We start from the raw sequence: 20,143 nt of genomic DNA on the forward strand, positions 1-20,143 counted from the left end.
GCAGCGGCTACAGTCTCATACATGTGAAACCGGGGATAGTTAGACATGCATTTACGCTTAGGTTTCCTGATCAGCCGGCTCCAGTTTTGAAACAAATTTACAATCAGAATGCTTGATCAAGTGCAAAGGATAGGAATGGGAGAAATAGTGTGCAATATATGTTACACCTAGCGACCGAAGTTAATTACCTCCGTGAATTCATAGTGGAAAGGGAAACAAAAGCTCTTACACATGTTTGGTTTGGTAGTCCTAAGGGAGTGCAAATGTTTAAAGCGTGGCCAGTTGTTTTTCTAATCGACTCTACATACAAGACGAACAAGTATGACCTTATATTAGTTCAACGTGTAGGCGTTACACCTGTTGGAAAAAAGCTTTTTAATAGGTTACGCGTTAATTAAGAGAGAGACCACTGAAGGGTATACTTGGGTTTTGAGAAGGCTGGGATCATTGTTGGGACCAGATGTAAAGCCAACAATGATCGTTATTAATCAAGAGCATTGTCTAATTAGTGCAATTTCTTTGGCATTTCGCACTTCCCATCATTTTTTGTGCCTATTTCGCATTTACAATGCAGTTAGGCCAAAGCAACGAACATAGAAAAAATGGTAATTTCGGGAAAGCGGTAGGACATGGCGATTGTAAGAAAGTTATTGAAGCTAAAACCTTTGATGAATGTCAGATGGAGTGGGTTGAAGAAAAAATATTATTCTCATCCTGCACTTATCAGTTAGCGTCAGTTGACATGGTGGCATAATATCCATATGTTTGGCAAATGTTTTACTAATTTGGTGCTTCATTTCGGTAACACAACTACATCTAGAGTTGAGTCCGCGCATGCTCAATTTAAGATGTGGTTAGGATCAGCTGAACTTACTCTTGACAATCTATGAAAACGGGTTGATGTTATGAGGAACGGGCAATATATCGAGATTAGAAAGACGTTGGAAGATTCTATAAGCAAGACAGTTGTCAATAACCTATATTATTGGTCGGTCGCTTTCTTAGCATAGATTTCGGTTACTTGTCGTTAGGAGTACCTAGACCAAAATAATATTTATAATCTTCACAAACAACTCTACTATTAGTAAAGAGGCAAGTAAAGGTCGGATCCCAAGGGACGGGTATTGATGTAGGATTTTCGATTGCAAGTAGTGGTATCTAAGGGTGTCACAATTTGGGTTGAGATAAGAAGATCACTAAACTAAATAACAATAAAAGTAAACAAGAAAGATGATTAAAAAGAGGTTTAAACAATTGATTAAAAGCACTAGGGTGTCATGGGTTCATAGGGGATTCATGGGAATTGATCATACAAACATATTCTCAAATTATAAGCAAGCAGTTATTGTTGTGATAGGATCGAGTTGGTTTATATCTTACAATCCTAGGAAGGTTTGGGTCCCGGAGCCGAATCGATTAGATTGTACAACACCTACAAGTCGACTTAATCCTCCCTACTCAACTATATGCATGGTCTAATGAGACTCGAGTTGGTTTATGTCTTACAAGTCTCATTGAAAAGGTAAGTGATGGGTAAAAAAATGCAAGGATTCATAGGCTCGCATTTCATCAAACATAACATGTGCATAAGTTGATATCACAACAAGCAAGCAAATAAATTATGTGAACATATTAGATTAAGCATGAATCATCCCCCATGTTGGTTTCCCCTAATTCCCCATTAACCCTAGTTAAAGGAACTACTCACTCATTATCAAATTTAACATGATAACAAGGTTGTCAATCAAATCAACAAAGCAAAACATGATGAATAAGTAAAGATGATTAACAATAATTAAAAAGGGATTAAGAGAATTATACCTAATGATGATTCCAAAATAATAAGCAAAGAATAATAGAAGTACTTGATGAATGATTGGAAGGTTGTCAATCCTCCAAATAAACCCAAATAATCTTCAATTACCCAAAATAAAGGATGAACAATAGAGAAATTAAGGAAATGAGATTTGTATTAACACTTGATTAAAAGTAGATTACAAGATTAAAGAGAGATTAGAATAATATAGACTACACTAAAAATTGATAAGAAGAACATGATAATCTAATTAGTATAATGAGGTATTTATAATGGGGATTAGGTGCACAAATTAGGGTTACTAAGGGCTTAAATGACGATTAAGTCCTTAGGAAAAGTTGAGGAAATGCTCCTCTCGAAGAAAGATGCGAGTCTCCTTTTTGCTAGTCTTTCGAAAATATGCGCATCCCGAGTAAAACAAGAAGAAGCCGGGCTGCACTGGAGAACAATCCGAGCATCCAAAAGGTCGGGACGAGCGGATTGTGCAGGTGGTGGACGAGCGGCTTGGTAGGTGGGACGCTCGGATTGTGGAGCTCTTGGACGAGCGGTCAGGCAGGTGGGGCGAGCGGATTCCAGTCCAGTGAGCTTTTTCTTCTTTCCTTCTTTTCTTCTTCCAACAATCCTCCGGGATCTTGTCGGAGATGCAAGGATCTTCTTCATAATTGCCCATATACTTCATTATTTACAAAGGCCTTCTAGTCTTGTCTTCACTTTGATGCTTGGTCATTAGATTCGATCAATTTAGCTCTATTTTGCCATGAAAATGCAAGGTATGCACTCCTCTCCTACCAAGGGAATAAAACCTCAAAGAATATGCAAAACAAAGGACTAAAGATAGTAAATGACCCAAATATGCACTAAAAAGCACAGGAACGAGGCTAATTCGGGGACTAAATATGCTCAAATATTGGTCACATCAAATATCCCCAAACCGAGCCTTTGCTCGTCCCGAGTAAAGAGGTGACAAAACTAGGACCCTTATTTAAACTAACCTACTAATATAGCCGATATGAGACAATTAGCGGGTCTCACTCCGCTCCTTCAACTCACAACAAGACAACCATGAGGTAGGATGCCTTCTTGCAAGGCAAGGTGGGTCTTGCCTAAATGGCGACACATCCAATCATTAAAGCACACAAAATCAAGCAATGGATGCATCTACAAAAGGAATAGCCACTTTCCTCATCTAAGTGGCGGAAATTATCTAAAGGGGAAGCGATTCAAGGGTACACACTCCTTCATAGATATTGTTTCTTCAAACTACTAAGCCTAGAAGGATACCAATAAATCACCTCCAAATTGTGTCAAGTTAGGGTACCTTTGTCCTCAATCGTTAAATGCTTTTGTCAAGAATAGGCTCCCTATGGTGTTAGAGACACTGCAGGATCGCGGAATTCCCCTTCTTGCCTAGACAAGAAGAAGGGTCGTCCCCTCTCTACCATGCACAAAAATGGATATGACGGATAAATGGATCAATAGGATTTGAGTTTTATTTGGGAGTTTGCTTTTGTTGTTGTTTTTCTCCCCAATTTCTTGTGGCATATAACATTTGAGAATACTTTCTTTTTGCCATTTCTTTTGATGTTTGGCATTTCAATACTTGACAACTTTCAAGTTTTGCATTTTCTTTTGAACATTTTCAAAGTCACCCCAATTAGTAACGAGGGTGCCTTATATTTGAAGCATAGGAGTTTTATTTTTTGTTACTCCTCTTTTCTTTTGATGCAATTTGCAAACTTTTTGACTTTCCATTTCATTTCTTGAACTCAAATTTTTGAACAATTTTTGTGCCCATTCCCTTTGAGGACAAAATGTGGTAGAACATGGATGATGGTTGCATGGTTTCAAGGGTCACCTTGGAATAAACGGTAGCCATGGAGTTATCACACCACAAGGTACTCTTGACTAGGCCTTAATCCATGGGTCAAAGGATACTAGCATGACACATCTTAGGGTGTTTTACAAGTATTCTAACAAGCAAAGTCTTAAGAAGAAAAAGCATCTACTAGGGCCTTATATACACTTATCAAGCTTCCCAAATAAACGGTTTCGCAAAATTTTTCCTAATTGCAACTATATGCCATGATGCAACTAACATTTATACATCCTAATGCATATGCTTCTACCAACTAGTATGCCAAATAATCTAAATGCAATCCTAAATTCACATTGTTTATACCGCATCAATCAAAATAAAGCCACATAGTCATTAACATAAAGAGGAAAAAGGAGATTGGAAAGATCATACCATGCGGTATTCAATATCCTTATGTCTCGGATGTGGCGTAGTCGATCAATGTGAACAAGGATGAACAAACATAATATATACAAAACAATATATATACAAGACTACACTACAAAGAGAAATGAACTTGTTTTTGGATTTTCAATTTTTCAATTTTTTTTGGTTTTTTTTCGATTTTTTTTTTATTTTTTTTTGGATTTGTATAAAAGTCAAGTTAGAATTTCCCATCCCTACACTAGTATGGACATTGTCCTCAATCGCCAATACGATAGGAAATTATGCAATGAAAATGCATGATTTTTAAACTAAATACAAACTACACTAAACTACACTACATGATGCATGTGTTTTTGTTATGGCGGAGATCATAATTTAGATTAGCTCCCAATGCATATGCATGGACTTCCCCAAACCAAAATAGACATTATTTCTAATGTCAAGAATTTCGGGGGAGTTCATGCACATGGAATGCAATGCATGAAACTAAAAATTGTCATTTTGGATTTTTCAAGTCGGGAACAATAAAAATGAACACCTTAATAATGCCAAGGTGTTAGTCCTCTAATGTTGCTAGGACTCCTCAAAATGATCAAGATAAAATAAAAACAAAAGAAGTAGACAAACCATAAGGGAGGTGTAAGAATGTTGGAGCCTCCAAAAGTTTGCTAGTCCTCACCCATCGTATCATCATTATCATCATCTTCCTCGCTTAAGGCATCATCAACCTCCATAGATGTGGAATCATGTCCACTCTCACTTTCACTTCCTTGTTCTTCCTCACTTTCCTCTTCTTCTTGAACTTCTTCTTCTCCTCCTTCTTGGTCACCATTCTCATCAACAACCATTTCCTCTCCACCCGGTCTACCACCACTAGAAGTGCTAGGAAAGAATACTTCCCTATCCGCCCAACTAGGCAAAGGACAAGATGGATCAAGAAGTCCTTGCCTAGCTAGATGTAGGAGGGGCGGATATTGGGCCTTATAAGCATCAAATCTATCATTATAAGCTTGTTTATGGATTTCCCTCATGAGTAGAGTCAAGTAATCATTTCCCGCCTTGACATCTTTGGGGTTAAACTCGTGGTACTCAAATGGGTAAGGTGGGGTGATAATGGAGGAGGAGGGCTCGGCAATTTCGTCCCCTTAGTGTTGAATGATGTACTCGGTCTCTTCGGAGAGTGGGAGAAGGTAGTTCGGTCGGTGAACATTCAATCGGCAAATTTTGCTAGGCAAAGTGAAGGATCTAGCTTCATTTGTCAACCACCCAAACTTGTTGTCAAGAGTATCGTTCTTGACCCACTTAAACTTTAGAATCATGGTAGGCAAATCGATACGATGGCCACCTTTTACCGGTGCATAAGTGTTATTCTTGTTGAAATCCCGGCTAAAATGCTTAGCCAAATAGGTGACTAGTCCTCCATTGGCAATAAAGGCCGTGCCTTCTTTGCCACAATCAACATTAAGCCATCGATCAACCAAAAGTCGTAGAGCATTGTATGGCTTGGTAAATTCTCTCCTAATGTTCAAAGTCGATTCAAGAAGAATAAAATCGAGTTTGGTAAGATGATTTGTGCCATTTCTAGCTATCAAAGTATTCCCAATGACCTTATGCCATACTCTAATGCCCGGATGGTGGACTAAGAGAGCACGACAATCATGAAAACGTGTGAATTTCCTTCCGGAAATTGCCATCCAAAGAGGAGCGGGGTCATACTTGGTAGGAATCTTTGTAAATTTCGCAATATCTCTAAGGCCAAATATCTTACCCAATTCGTCATAAGATAAGCATCTATCAACATTTTCAAGACGAAACTCAATGACGGTTCGAGTCTCCACCCTTGTGACTTTCAAAGAACTCAAAAATTCCAAGGTAAGGGAGGGGTATTTCAATTCTTGCATTGTAAACAATTTACTTAACCCCATAGACTCGAAAAAGGTCTTAGTTTGTTCAAGGACACCCAACTTTGACAATGCATCTTCACAAATAAACTTAGTAGGCATGATGGTTTTCTTAGCAAAGAGAATGAATTTCTCCCTATGGGAGTCGGAAGTGAAAATTACCTCCGGATAATCGGGTAATTGTTCAATGACTGGAGTTGAAGTAGTAGCTTCCATAGGGGGATTTTGTTCTTGAACCTCCAACCTTACCTCATGGACTACCAATGCCTTTGATACTTGTTTTGCTTGAAGAGCTAATTGTCTTTTGGAAAGTGTCTTCTTTTAGGGTGCCTTGTTTCCACCTTTTGTTCTTGCCATTCTCCTTTGCTTAATTTCACCAATGAAAGACTGAAATCCTCAATTTCTAGTAATGCTCAAATCGATTTAGGATGAATGAATGTTGCTTTGTAGCCTAAAAATCGACTCAAAACTTGAAGATTTTGGTGTTTGAATCACTTGTTGTTGCAAAAGGAGTGATTAATTTTTGTTGTGAGGAAGTTTGGATTTGATTTGGTTGAATTCGGTTGAGGGAATTTGTTTTTGTTGATGGAGAGGATGAGAGTTTTGGGGTTTTGGGTAGTGTTTGTATTTTGAAGAAATGAGAATGAATGGGAGAGGAGGGTTTAAAAAGACCCGTTAGTTTTGAATCTGCAGAGGGAGAGGAGCGGACCAGGGGTCGGGACGCTCGAATTCTTCAAAAAATGGTTCAGAAAAAGACGCCACTGGACGAGCGGACCGCAGGAAAGACGAGCGGATTCCTTGAGCTGAGACGAGCGTCTTCTGCTTAGGACGCTCGGATTCCTTTCCAGGGAGAAATCCCAGAATTTGGCAGCAAAAAGACGAGCGTCTTTCTTGATGGACGACCATCCAGACTGAGACGAGCGTCTTTCTGGCTGGGACGCTCGACAGTCAGACCCAAATTTTAATTTCTGCAGCTTCACCAGACGAGCGTCTGATGGCTTGGACGCTCGTGTTTCTTCAGGACGAGCGGATTAACCCTCAGGCTGCTCGGATTCTTCCTTGACCACACGGATTCAGGTCCATCCGTGGGTGCTTCGTAACCCGTGTCATTTCATTCTTCAATTCTCGCGTTCTTCATTGTAGGGGCACTACAAAGGCATGAATAGCCTAGGCAATTGATATCCCCACACTAGGTCAAAGCACTACACATCAATAAATTCATAAGTCCTTCCCTCACTTCTCTCAAAATGATGAATATCTTGATCAAGGCACAAAAATGTAAATCCAAAAATGACAAAAATGCAATAGAATAATTGAAATGCAAGTTAGGGAGTTAGAATATTTACAAATGGTGGTTTAGGGAGGACTCCACCAAACTCTCATCCAATGTGAGATGTCAAGGGGGCATGTTCAAGGTGTTGTTGATGTTACTCAGCACCTTGAAAAAGTAGTCGAAAGCTTGCTCATTATCATGATAAAGATCCTCAATAGATATTTGCACTTGTTGTTCTCCATGATTGTCTTGGGTCATAGCATTACCAATATAGGGACTGAATATCCCTTCAAACTCATCATCCCAAAGACCGCATACTTCGTCTACTTGCTCACTAAAAAAGTCTTGAGTTGATAAAGACAACTCTCCTTCTTTCTTGTCTTGGCCAATGAGGCCTTCTTCTTCACTTGTCATGGGTGAGCTTTTCAAGCTCTCATTGTTGCAATTTCCTTGCTCTTTTGATGGGGCATTATCCGCCTTCTTTCTCCATTGAAATTCCAACTTCTTCCTATCATCCTTCTGGCTATAGTGATCAACCATAAAACATGGCTCATGCAATCGGGTAGCTCTCATGGTCTTGTCAAGATTGAAAGTGATGGTTTCATCTCCCACTTCAAGGGTGATCTCTCCATGCTTCACATCGATCACCGCTCCCGTGGTGTGCAAGAAAGGTCTTCCTAAGATAATAGGAATGTTGGAGTCTTCTTCCATGTCAACAATAACGAAATCCACCCGGATGAAGAATTTTCCAATTCTCACGGGAACATCTTCCCATACCCCTAAAGGTGTCTTTGTCAATCTATCCGCCATTTGAAGCGTGATGTTGGTGCATTTGAGTTCTCCCATTCCTAGCCTCTTGTTAACCGAATATGGCATGACACTAACACTTGCCTCAAGGTCACATAAAGCTTTGTTGATTGCAGTGTCACCAATAGTGCATGGAATGGAGAAGCTTCCCGGATCCTTGAGCTTTGGAGGTGAACTCCCTTGAAGGATGGCACTACTCACCTTAGTGAAGGCAATAGTCTCAAGCTTCCGGATTGATTTCTTCTTTGTAAGGATGTCCTTCATGTAGTTTGCATAGGCCGGAATGTGATTGATCAATTCCGTGAAAGGAATCGAGACTTCTAAATTCTTCACAATTTCCATGAATTTTCCAAGTTGGTCATCAAACTTAGGCTTAGCTTGACGACTCGGGAATGGAAGTCTAATCACAATGGGCTCCTTCTCTTTGGCCTTTTCTTCATTTTTCTTTGAAACTTCTTGATTGGTGGGTTCTTCTTCCCTAGAGTTTTGCACAACTCTTTCCTTGTCACTAGCCTCAACAACTTCATCCTCAACTTGCTTCTTTGGCCCTTCATATCTTGTACCACTCCTCAAGTGGATGGCACTAACCGTTTCATGTCTTGGAGGATTACTTTGAGGTGGTAATTGCCTCTTTTGTCTTTGAGAGCTTGAAGATGCTAGTTGGGTCATTTGAGTTTCCAACATTTTTGTGTGGGCTAGGATGTTGTTGATGGTGATGTATGTTGCTTGGCTATCTTTTTGCATTTGAGTGAAAAATTCTTGTTGATTCTTTTGCATTTGGAGGACCGCTTTTTGAACATCAATACCTTGGTCATTTTGTTGATTGTATGGAGTTTGATTTTGGTAACCTTGGTTTTGGTTGTAAAAGGGTCTTTGATTTTGGTATCTCATTGGAGGTGGGGTGTATGTTGGTTGAGGGTTCTGAACATTTTGGCTTTTGTATGAGAGATTTGGATGGAATTTGGTGTTTTCATTGTAATAGTTGGAATAAGGGGTACCACTTTTGTATGCTTGAAAAGCATTCATTTGCTCACTTGTTCCCCTACATTCACTTTGGTCATGTCCCAAAGTTCCACAATTCTCACATACTCCACTTGGGATTGATGAAGATGCTACCATGGCATTAACATGTTGATTTGGTGATTTTGAGGCTTTTTCAAGCTTAGCCATAGCCTTTTCAAACTTCAAGTAGATGGTATCAATATGTGCACTAAGTTGAGCACCCAATTGAGTAATAGAGTCCACTTCATGCTTTCCTCCTCTAATAGCCTTGCGAGGTCTACTATATTGTGAATTATGGACCGCCATTTCCTCAATCTTGTTCCAAGTTTGATTATCGTCAACTTCGGTGAACATACCGTTTGATCCCATGTTGAGAATGTTTCGGGAGTCTTCATAAAGACCATTCCAAAATTGTTGTACTAAGAACCACTCGCTAAGTCCATGATGAGGACATGAGCGACAAGTTCCTTTGAATCGCTCCCAAGCTTCATACAAAGATTCTTCGTCCCTTTGCTTAAAACCCGTGATTTGGGCTCTTAGCATGTTAGTCTTTTCCGGAGGGTATAACTTTTTGTAGAAAGCTAGAGCCAACTTCTTCCAAGAGTCAATTCCAAGAGTAGCCTTATCAAGGCTCTTTAACCATTGTTTCGCGGTACCAATTAGAGAAAAAGGAAATAAGACTCATCGAATTCGGTCTTGAGTCACTCCAGTTTGTGAAATCGCATCACAATAGTCACAAAAAGTCTCCATGTGAGAATGAGGGTCTTCACTAGGCATCCCCCCCAAATTGGCTTCTTTCGACTAATTGGATAAATGCAGATTTTGCAATAAAATTTCCGGTTAAGTGTTGTGGTATGGGAGTACCATTGGGTAGGTTCTCCTCGGTTGGTACGGAATATGATGAAAACTTACGCACTGTGGGTTGATTGCGTGGTTGATTTTGTGTTGGGTTCTCCTCACCTTCTCTTGCAAAAGGGTTGATGAACTCAAGAGTATTTGGTTGAATATCTACAACCTCACCAATACCTCTCAAAGTATTTCTAACAAGTCTTCTATTGGTTGTCAAAGTTCTTTCAATTTCGCGATCAATGGGTAACAAGTTACCTTGTGATCTTCTAGACATGCAAAATATCAAACAACTCGAAAACAATTAGAACAAACCTTGAGGAGTTTTACTTCCACAAGGCAAAGAAAGACACAACTAATAACAATCAAAGAAAATCAAATCAAGTTAACACCGTCCCCGGCAACGGCGCCATTTTTGGTCGGTCGCTTTCTTAGCTTAGATTTCGGTTACTTGTCGTTAGGAGTACCTAGACCAAAACAATATTTATAATCTTCACAAACAACTCTACTATTAGTAAAGAGGAAAGTAAAGGTCGGATCCCAAGGGACGGGTATTTGTGTAGGATTTTCGATTGCAAGTAGTAGTATCTATGGGTGTCACAATTTGGGTTGAGATAAGAAGATCACTAAACTAAATAACAATAAAAGTAAACAAGCAAGATGATTAAAAAGAGGTGTAAACAATTGATTAAAAGCACTAGGGTGTCATGGGTTCATAGGGGATTCATAGGAATTGATCATACAAACATATTCTCAAATTATAAGCAAACAATTATTCTTGTGATAGGATCGAGTTGGTTTATATCTTATAATCCTAGGAAGGTTTGGGTCCCGGAGACGAATCGATTAGATTGTACAACACCTACAAGTCGACTTAATCCTCCCTACTCAACTATATGCATGGTCTAATGAGACTCGAGTTGGTTTATGTCTTACAAGTCTCATTGAAAAAGTAAGTGATGGGTAAAAAAAGCAAGGATTCATAGGCTCGCATTTCATCAAACATAACATGTGCATAAGTTGAGATCACAACAAGCAAGCAAATAAATTATGTGAACATATTAGATTAAGCATGAATCATCCCCCATGTTGGTTTCCCCTAATTCCCCATTAACCCTAGTTAAAGGAACTACTCACTCATTATCAAGTTTAACATGTTAACAGGGTTGTCAATCATATCAACAAAGCAAAACATGATGAATAAGTAAAGATGATTAACAATAATTAAAAAGGGATTAAGAGAATTATACCTAATGATGATTCCAAAATAATAAGCAAAGAATAATAGAAGTACTTGATGAATGATTGGAAGGTTGTCAATCCTCCAAATAAACCCAATAATCTTCAATTACCCAAAATAAAGGATGAACAATAGAGAAATTAAGGAAATGAGATTTGTATTAACACTTGATTAAAAGTTGATTACAAGATTAAAGAGAGATTAGAATAATATAGACTACACTAAAAATTGATAAGAAGAACATGATAATCTAATTAGTATAATGGGGTATTTATAATGGGGATTAGGTGCACAAATTAGGGTTACTAAGGGCTTAAATGACGATGAAGTCCTTAGGAAAAGTTGAGGAAATGCACCTCTCGAAGAAAGATGCGAGTCTCCTTTTTGCTAGTCTTTCGAAAATATGCGTATCCCGAGTAGAACAAGAAGAAGTCGGGCTGCACTGGAGAACAATCCGAGCATCCAAAAGGTCAGGATGAGCGGATTGTGCAGGTGGTGGACGAGCGGCTTGGTAGGTGGGACGCTCGGATTGTGGAGCTCTTGGACGAGCGGCCAGGCAGGTGGGACGAGCGGATTCCAGTCCAGTGAGCTTTTTCTTCTTTCCTTCTTTTCTTCTTCCAATAATCCTCCGGGATCTTGTCGCAGATGCAAGGATCTTCTTCATCACTGCCCATCTATTTCATTATTTACAAAGGCCTTCTAGTCTTGTCTTCACTTTGATGCTTGATCATTAGATTCGATCAATTTAGCTCTATTTTGCCATGAAAATGCAAGGTATGCACTCCTCTCCTACCAAGGGAACACAACCTCAAAGAATATGCAAAACAAAGGACTAAAGATAGTAAATGACCCAAATATGCACTAAAAATCATAGGAACGAGGCTAATTCGGGGACTAAATATGCTCAAATATTGGTCACATCAATTATAAGAATATATTTTCAATGTTCAGTGGAAGAGTGTCTGCGACCGCTCTTGAAGCAATGGAAGTGGAATATGTTCGGGGGACTAACATGGGTTATTACTTGGATGACTATTGTGGTTACATTATTTCGACGACCTATAAGCTCTTATGTGCTTGTAAGTTACATGCATTGGTCGGGAAAGGTTCAAAAATCCATATCTAAGAGAAGATGATGTAATATTTATTTAATTAGCGAAGATTTGATTATTGTATCACGTTATTTATTTGGACCTTTTTTATTTTTTATTTGTTAAGAATGCTATAAATCGTTCTAATCGTCCTTTTTTTTTTCTTAAGATAAAAAGTCAAAAAAAAATACCATAAAAAGTCTAACATAAAATGTTCAACAATAAAAACAAGAATACGTAAAAACTTCAACAAACGCAACTGATGTGCCCTTTTTTGGTGTCGATTATCCTTTTATCTTCATGCATTTTGTTTGTAGACCGCTTTACTCGTCATTTTGTCTATTTGTCGAATTTTACCTCCATCGACTTTGAATTGTAGATGTTGGATGAATAAGGAGGAGAAGCAACATGAGCAAAGTGGGAATTGAAGTTAGGAAGCATGAAGAAAGGAAGATAAGGCAAATAAGGACTTTGAGCCTGTCCTAGACCGACCGCCTGTCCACCGGCCCATATCCGTCCTTAACTTAAGTCAAGGTTGATTTGGCAAGAAATGTTACAGTGGAACTGAGCCTGTCCTAGACCGACCACATGTCCACCGGCTCAAATCCCTCCTCAACTTAGGTCAAGGAAAAAGGGATCTGAGCCTGTCCTAGATCGGCCTCCTGTCCACTGGCCTACATCCCTCCTCGCATTCCAAAGCCAAATTTTCAAGAAAAAAAGTTCCAGCGGGCTCCCAACATGTCGTGTGACCGGAGGCCGGTCCACCGGCCGATACCCCTTCTCCACATTTTTTACCTTCTCCTCTGTTTTTAGACCTAATTTGTGGGGAGACTATATATACCCCCATGTTAATCTTTTGTAGAGACACTACCTTAGATCTAGAATTATTTTCTTTTAAATGTTAAACTTTTCTTAATTAAGTACTAATCTTTTCTTAATTAAGCATTAATTACTCACAAATTAGTTTAGTTCTACTTTAGTTGGGTTGTTTACATTTAGTATTTGGGTTGTAATTTAAAACTTTAAGAAATTTTCTTTTTAAAAAATCCAAAGTTTGAAACTTTTAAAATAATTCCTTTCCTAATTTCAATTCTTGTTGCTTATTTACATTTAAATTGTTGTTTGAATTAGTAACCATGTCTATTTGTGGACACAGCCACCCGCGACACTTCTCTCACGGAACTCCGGCGCGAGCTAAAGCACGTCATGGGCTGTTACCGGTTTGTAAGGCGTTGAAAGGTGAGCCTCATTAAGTCTTTTGTGTACGACTCGGGCACGTGTGACTCGAGGTGTTGGAAATGTTCAGATCCTAACTGAATTGGGGTAGGGGGTCCGAAATAACGGCGTGACGCCTTTGGATTTGACTTGAATTTGAGAGACCCAAAATGTAAGGGAAGATGGGTTTATAACTCGACAGAATTCCGACTAGGATATAGCCTGTTTGAATTTTGACTCTGACTTAGCCCAATTTAATTTACATATTTACATTTACATGGTTTGAAAATATTCTGATTTAAAACACTTTTTGGTTTTTTAGACTTTTTAGATTTTTTTTTTTTTTGCGAAATTTACAAAGGATTTTATTTATGGGAATTTAAAATTGACTTGAATTTTGAAAATGGAATTTTACAAAAAGTGACTTTTGAAAGGAAATGGATTTTACATTTACATAAAATTGAACATCATTTAATTTACAAAATGGATTTTTGAAAAAGTTTTTGTTTTGGAAAGTTGAGATTTGAAAATCGGAAAATTCGGCATTATTTGGTTTACAAATGGTCTTTTTTTTTTTAAAAGGTTTGAAAATGGGTTATTGTAGATACCTCATTTTTACACCTTCCGCTAACCACCCAGTGATGATTGGGCCGCATGTTTGGTACACGGAATGATTTATGACAGTCCGTAAGTTTATCGTCAGGTGATAGCTCAAATACTTGTGTCTACCCCTTGGTCGTCATCTATGCACCGATACGGTCGTTTTGACAGTAATTAGAGTTCATTTGGAGTCTGGGTAAAAAACCGCTTCATTTTCTAAGAAACCGTTTAAAATGCCGAGTCGGAATGTTCTAGAATATTCCGGATATTTATTCCATAATTGAATTTTATATCTTTTGGTAAAATATCATCCATAAATCATATTTTACGGAATAAAGAAGTAGAGATCTACCGCAATTCCATAATAGAAACGCGGAAATATTTCTTCCGCAGGAGGAAACCTCTGGGGAAATGACGCAGCAGGTGTTGTGCCTCTTTGAAGGACCGCAGCAGCTGCTTCGCCTCTTTTCTAGCCTGTTTTCGCTGTTCATAGAATATTTCCGTGATTTCTTTCCAAAGTTTGAGTCATTCCAAAACGCTTCACATTGTTTAGTATAAATAGAGACCTTCGGTCTCCATATTTTTCACGCGAGTGTCCGCCCTTCTCTTCTCCTTTGCATTCTAGACCATTCTCTAAGCTTTCGATGCCTATGTGCTTGATCAATCGACCATGTAAGCTCAGATCATTCCGAGTCCCAGTCACGTTGCATGACCAACTAATTTGACCACTACACATCAATCAATCAATTAATCTAAAATCCTCCAACGAGGGCACTTTCTAAATACATTCGAGTCGAGCAATCACTAAACGTTAACTTAGTTAATTTCGTTTCGTCAAACATGTAAGTCTGAGGGTCTAAATCCCGGCTTTTTATTGTATTTTATTTTTGTATTCAATTAATGTAATATTCACGTCAAAAATACATTCAAAACCGAATATAAAAACCTCTTTTCAAAACTGTTTTTACGAAACAGCAGTTACCAGACGTCGAGAATAAACGCAGCAACAGCTGCGCCTCTTCAAAGAGTCGCAGCACCTGCTGCGCCTCTTCCAGAGGCTGCCGCTACTCCTGCTCTTCTTCTTCTTCTTCCTCGGGTCTCTGTGGTTTTTTTTCCTTTCATTTTATTTCCTTATTTTCTTTCTTTCTTCAGTACATAAACCATGTTTTAATGTTCTCGTTTCAATTATCACGCTTTATTCTCGCCTTAATTCTCTTATAACTCGATATTTGCGGGTTTTCGTCATTAAATCAAACTCGGATTTTAGAGGCTCGATTTGTCCATGTCAAGTCTCTGGAATTCCTCTTTTGTACATATTTTCCATTGTTTATTTTCAGTTTATCAATTCTTTCAAAGTTCGTTCCTCCATCGTAAATAAACCTAATTTGTTCTTAATTCGTTTTTAACCCATTTCAAATCGTTTTGATTCGTGTTGGTCACTTTTATGACGGTTCCATATGTAATAAATATGTTAAATCACTTTTACTTGAGTTTAATGTCGATAATCAATCGTAAAACATACCAAAGAACGCTAACTACCCGCGGTTCTAACTTCACAGCCAGAGCTCAGCCCAAGAACAGACGCAGGAACAGCTGCGCCTCCTCTACGGGACGCAGTAGATGCTGCGCCTATTCTGAGATGAGTTCTGTCCCTGAACTTCCGTTCTCGCTTTGACCTAATCTTTAATTACGTAATTAATTAACTACTATGATAATATCACCCTTAATCTGACCTACTTTGTCACTTTAATTTCTAATCTTTTATTTTTCTCCCTTTTCTTCATATTTCCATCTTGAGTGTATTTTTGACGTAAGTCAATTATTCATTGTAATTCATTATAATTTTAATTATCGTTATTTATTTATCGTATTTATTTATTTTGTATGGTTTATTTACTTGTTCTTCACATGTAATCAATCCTAAATCCCTATTCGACATGATTAATTGTCTAAACTATTTGTTCACCGAAATAGTCTAATCTCACATGTTATGTTTAAAACGTTGGATGTTGCATTGCATGCATACAATCGATAACATATCAAATACGAACGATTTCCCTAATCATTAGTAGAGGCCGATATCGAGGCGGACAGGATTAGGTGTTCAGTAAAAGAGCTTCCTAATACGTACCCTCACCCCTTACTCCAGATCTCTGTGAACATCCGTGTTCATTGGCATCCACGAGAGTCATTCTAGACATAGAATGCTAAGGGTAACGAGTTCTTAGTGTTCATGTCACTACTTTGTGTCTTTACATGACACGAGGTATTCGAACGGTTTCAATTTCCCATAAAAATTGGTGGCGACTCCACAAATGCACGCTTATTCAAAGCGCTTCCGCGAGCGCCGCGGGTGGCCCATGTCCACAGTTTGGCTACTCCGCTGGGGAATATACACTTACGTGTTACCCAGGGTGAAACTTGAACAAGGTTAGGGAATATTTTATACGAGACAGTTGTCGATTTTCCTTACTCGACCTTCTTAAGTCATTTTATTCGGCCTTCCTAGGCCCAACCCAACCCATTCGACCAATCGTCCCGTCTGGACGGTCCAAATTCTTATCTGGGCCTAAGTATAGATAGCAATTGACGTCAACCATACCGTGGTACATACTCTTGTTTGTATAAAGGGCTTTCACTACTCGAGGAAATGGACTAGGAACCGACCTTACTCTTATTTGGCACGGACCTCTCCACAGACCAGGGTTTGACTGCTTGGTATGGCAACCCACCTTTTAAGCCCAAACCCTTTAAATGCACTCAGCATATCGTTATAATGCCTGTATGAATGTTTATATCATATACGTGATCACCATTTTGTAAACAAAACCATGACGAAATTTCTATAAAACAAAATCCCTTTTAAAAATGTAAATACTTTCAAAAGTGGCCTAAAATAGCGCAAAATGAGTCGAAACTCTGTCCAAATGTCCAGTCAAAATTCGGGCCTCAAAACCCATTTTAAGACCTCACCTTGAGTCAGCACTCCTACAACTACACTACAGTTGTCTAGGAAAAATATTTCAAAATTTGTCATTTTCAAACCTCACTTAACACAGTGGCACACTCCCACTTCACAAGCCGAGTCTTTTTTTAGTAACTGTGCTAAAATGGTCGATCGTGTTTTGATTCGTCGTCTATCTCTTTTCCAGTTTCCAAGATGCCTGGAACTAGTCACGCAAGCATTAATGGTCAACCCTAACAACCCGAAAATGGTAATGATCTAATCCTAGCTGCGCTCATCCATCTCCAAACAAGCCAAGACCAAGCTTATGCTCGCCTCAATGCCATTGAGAGCCGAATTGTCGCTGTAGAAACTAGGCCTTCTCCCTTTGTTGGACAATAAGAAGTCAACCCCCCACTAGGTCCTATTGAAGCTGAAAAGCGACTCCAATACTTGGAGGAGCAACTAATATACCTTAAGGGAGATGACATCTACAGGGAGAATAATCGCATGTATGAGGCGGTGAATGCTCAATTGCCAACCAACTTCAACATGACTGACATCCCAAAGTTCAAGGGGAATGAAAACCCTTTGAACCACATTCGTGCCTTCAAAGATTATATGTCAATCAAAGGCATCAAACCCGAGATATTCCTAAGGATCTTTCCTTCATTTCTCGACACTATTTCAAAGCAATGGTTCTACTCGTTGCAGCACAAGAAAATTGCCACTTGGGACGATGGCGCAATTGAGTTCACTAAACAATACGCAGATAATGCTGAAATCCAAGTCAATATGCGCACTCTAGAGGTTCTTACCCAAAACGAGAAAGAAGGCTTCACCGACTTCCTAAGTAGGTGGAGAAAGACTAGCACACAACTTGTTGAATGCCCAGACGAAGCTACTCTTGTGGAAAAGTTCGTGGATAATTTGAGACCTATTTATGCAATCCATTTGAGGTACCAAAACATAAAGTCTTTCAAAGACCTGACTGTGCTAGGAACGAGAATTGAAGACGACATCCGTAAAGGACTCTTGTCCAAAACGGTAGGTCGTGGATATCAGGGTGCAACGAGTCGTTCTTATGGCTCTACTAGCAAGATTGATGAGGTTAATCTTGTTGAATCTGCTAAGAAGAATAACCCGCAAAGGAAGTTCACGAACATTGGTGATTCATATTCCAACGCTCTGAAAAGGTTGATGAAACAAGGTAAGCTCCAGCCCATAGGACCTACGCCTGACCCAGAGAAGAAGTCTAAGTTCTGGGATGAGAATGCATACTGTGAATATCATAGAGGCAAGGGACATGATACGGAGAAGTGTTTTAAACTGAAACATATCCTTCAGGATATGATCTAAGATGGTCGTTTACCCATACCTCCCGGAGGCAAGCCTAACAATACTCAGAATCCTCTTGGAGTTCTGATGATCACAAATGAAGAATCCACCTTGGATTGTCCACACCTCATTACTCCAGTCGAGGATGAGATTCATGCACTAGAAAAGGAATGGAGTTATTCCACCATTTCTCCTACCATTGCCGATTTTATCGCATGGGCAAAGAGTGTGAGTAGGAAAGTTTCAGAATTAGAGGCTGTAGTGGCATCCCTACGCAATCCAAGCACCATACCTAAGGAAAAGGCGCCACGAGCTCAAATTCTATCTCAAGATTCTACGATGCAAGAGCTAATCGCAGTAGTTGACAATCTAGTCGAGCAAATAATCAGTCTAGAAGATGAAATCATCAGGTTGAGAGAGCTCAGTATCGTCAACGGAATATGGGCAGATGACTATGAAGACGAATACCTCACAAAACACTATCTAGTCAAGGTCAGTGAGGATATAGTCAAGGCTAGCGAAGATCAAGATATAGACCACCTTACTCGCTCAGGGCGTCCATATCAAAATGTCTCTCAGAACGGTCCTACCGTCAATGGTCCAGTTACTAACACTAACGTCATCACACCAAATGATGGCGAAGACACCTCTACTGACCATCTACTGAAACAACTGCAGAAGACAAAGGCTGATCTTTCAGTCTGACAATTAGTCGCGAGTTCATTTCCCCATTGCCAAGCTTTACTGCAAGCATTGGCTACGCCTGACGACGTAGTCAACCTAGTCTTCTAAGACTTAATTAAGCTAAGTAACCCAGTTACTTTTTCAGATGAGGATTTGCCTCCTTTCGGTGCCAGTCATAACCTCGCTCTATACATTACAGTCACATGCTTAAAGAAGAACGTACCAATGACTTTGGTGGATGATGGCTCTGCAATCAACGTCATACCACTGAAGACAGCGTATAAGTTAGGCATGAAAGAATCAGGCTGGACTCCTACCAACCAAGGTGTTCGAGCATACGATAGAACACGACGTAAAGTAGTAGGGCTAATTAACCTCACTATAGCCACAGGGCCAATCGAGCGAAAGGTTAATTTTCAAATAGTGGACATCGAGGCATCCTTCAATATACTTCTGGGAAGGCCTTGGATTCACGCTTCCAAAGCGGTAACATCCACCTTGCACCATAAAATCAAAATTCCTCTAGATGGCAAAGTAGTAACAATCACTTCATCACCTATCAAGGCTGTGATAGAGAAAATGTCAAGCAATCAAGTAGTCACATATCCATTATTCGAGCTTGGGGGATTTCAGAGCATAAATCTTGTAGAGAGCGAACTGGCCCCGCTATACTTTAACCCATACTCCAATTTGGTGGTCAACCACATACTCAAGTTCCAGGGATACTTCCGAGGAATGCCATTAAATCACACCAAGAAGAATACCTTTGCATCTTACAAAGAAGGAAACTCTCAAAGGATACCGTTAGAAATGCTTAGAAATGCTTACTAAGTTTCAAAACCGTAAAAACTAAGGAATCCAAATGCGATCCTATCTCCCTACCTTAAATGGATACTTCGTTAGAGAAGGGAGTCACGAATACTTTCACGGGTTTCCCGAACCTTGGCATTATAAAGGAATACAACTAGCTGGAATCGAGGTTTTCCACGATTGCTACTTCATCCCTTCAGAAACGGTTCCTACCGTCAAAACTTGTCAAACACCTTGTTTAGATGAATAAGCTTTTAGCCTTCTATTTGAAGAAGACCGATTCGTCAGAGCAACGCAGGATGGGATCATTACCAGGATACTTCAGGATGACCAT

At 39.3% G+C, this 20,143-nt stretch overlaps 1 non-coding gene across 1 annotated transcript; it reads left to right on the forward strand.

Moving 5' to 3' along the window:
• The first annotated feature begins 9,477 nt into the window (after positions 1 to 9,477).
• LOC141639869 (small nucleolar RNA R71) lies at positions 9,478 to 9,584 on the forward strand. Its single transcript, XR_012542730.1, has one exon. It is a non-coding gene; the product is annotated as a small nucleolar RNA R71 (small nucleolar RNA).
• Positions 9,585 to 20,143: the final 10,559 nt, after the last annotated feature.

Source organism: Silene latifolia, unplaced genomic scaffold, assembly GCF_048544455.1.
Source record: "Silene latifolia isolate original U9 population unplaced genomic scaffold, ASM4854445v1 scaffold_57, whole genome shotgun sequence".
In the NCBI taxonomy this organism is placed as follows: Eukaryota; Viridiplantae; Streptophyta; class Magnoliopsida; order Caryophyllales; family Caryophyllaceae; genus Silene; species Silene latifolia.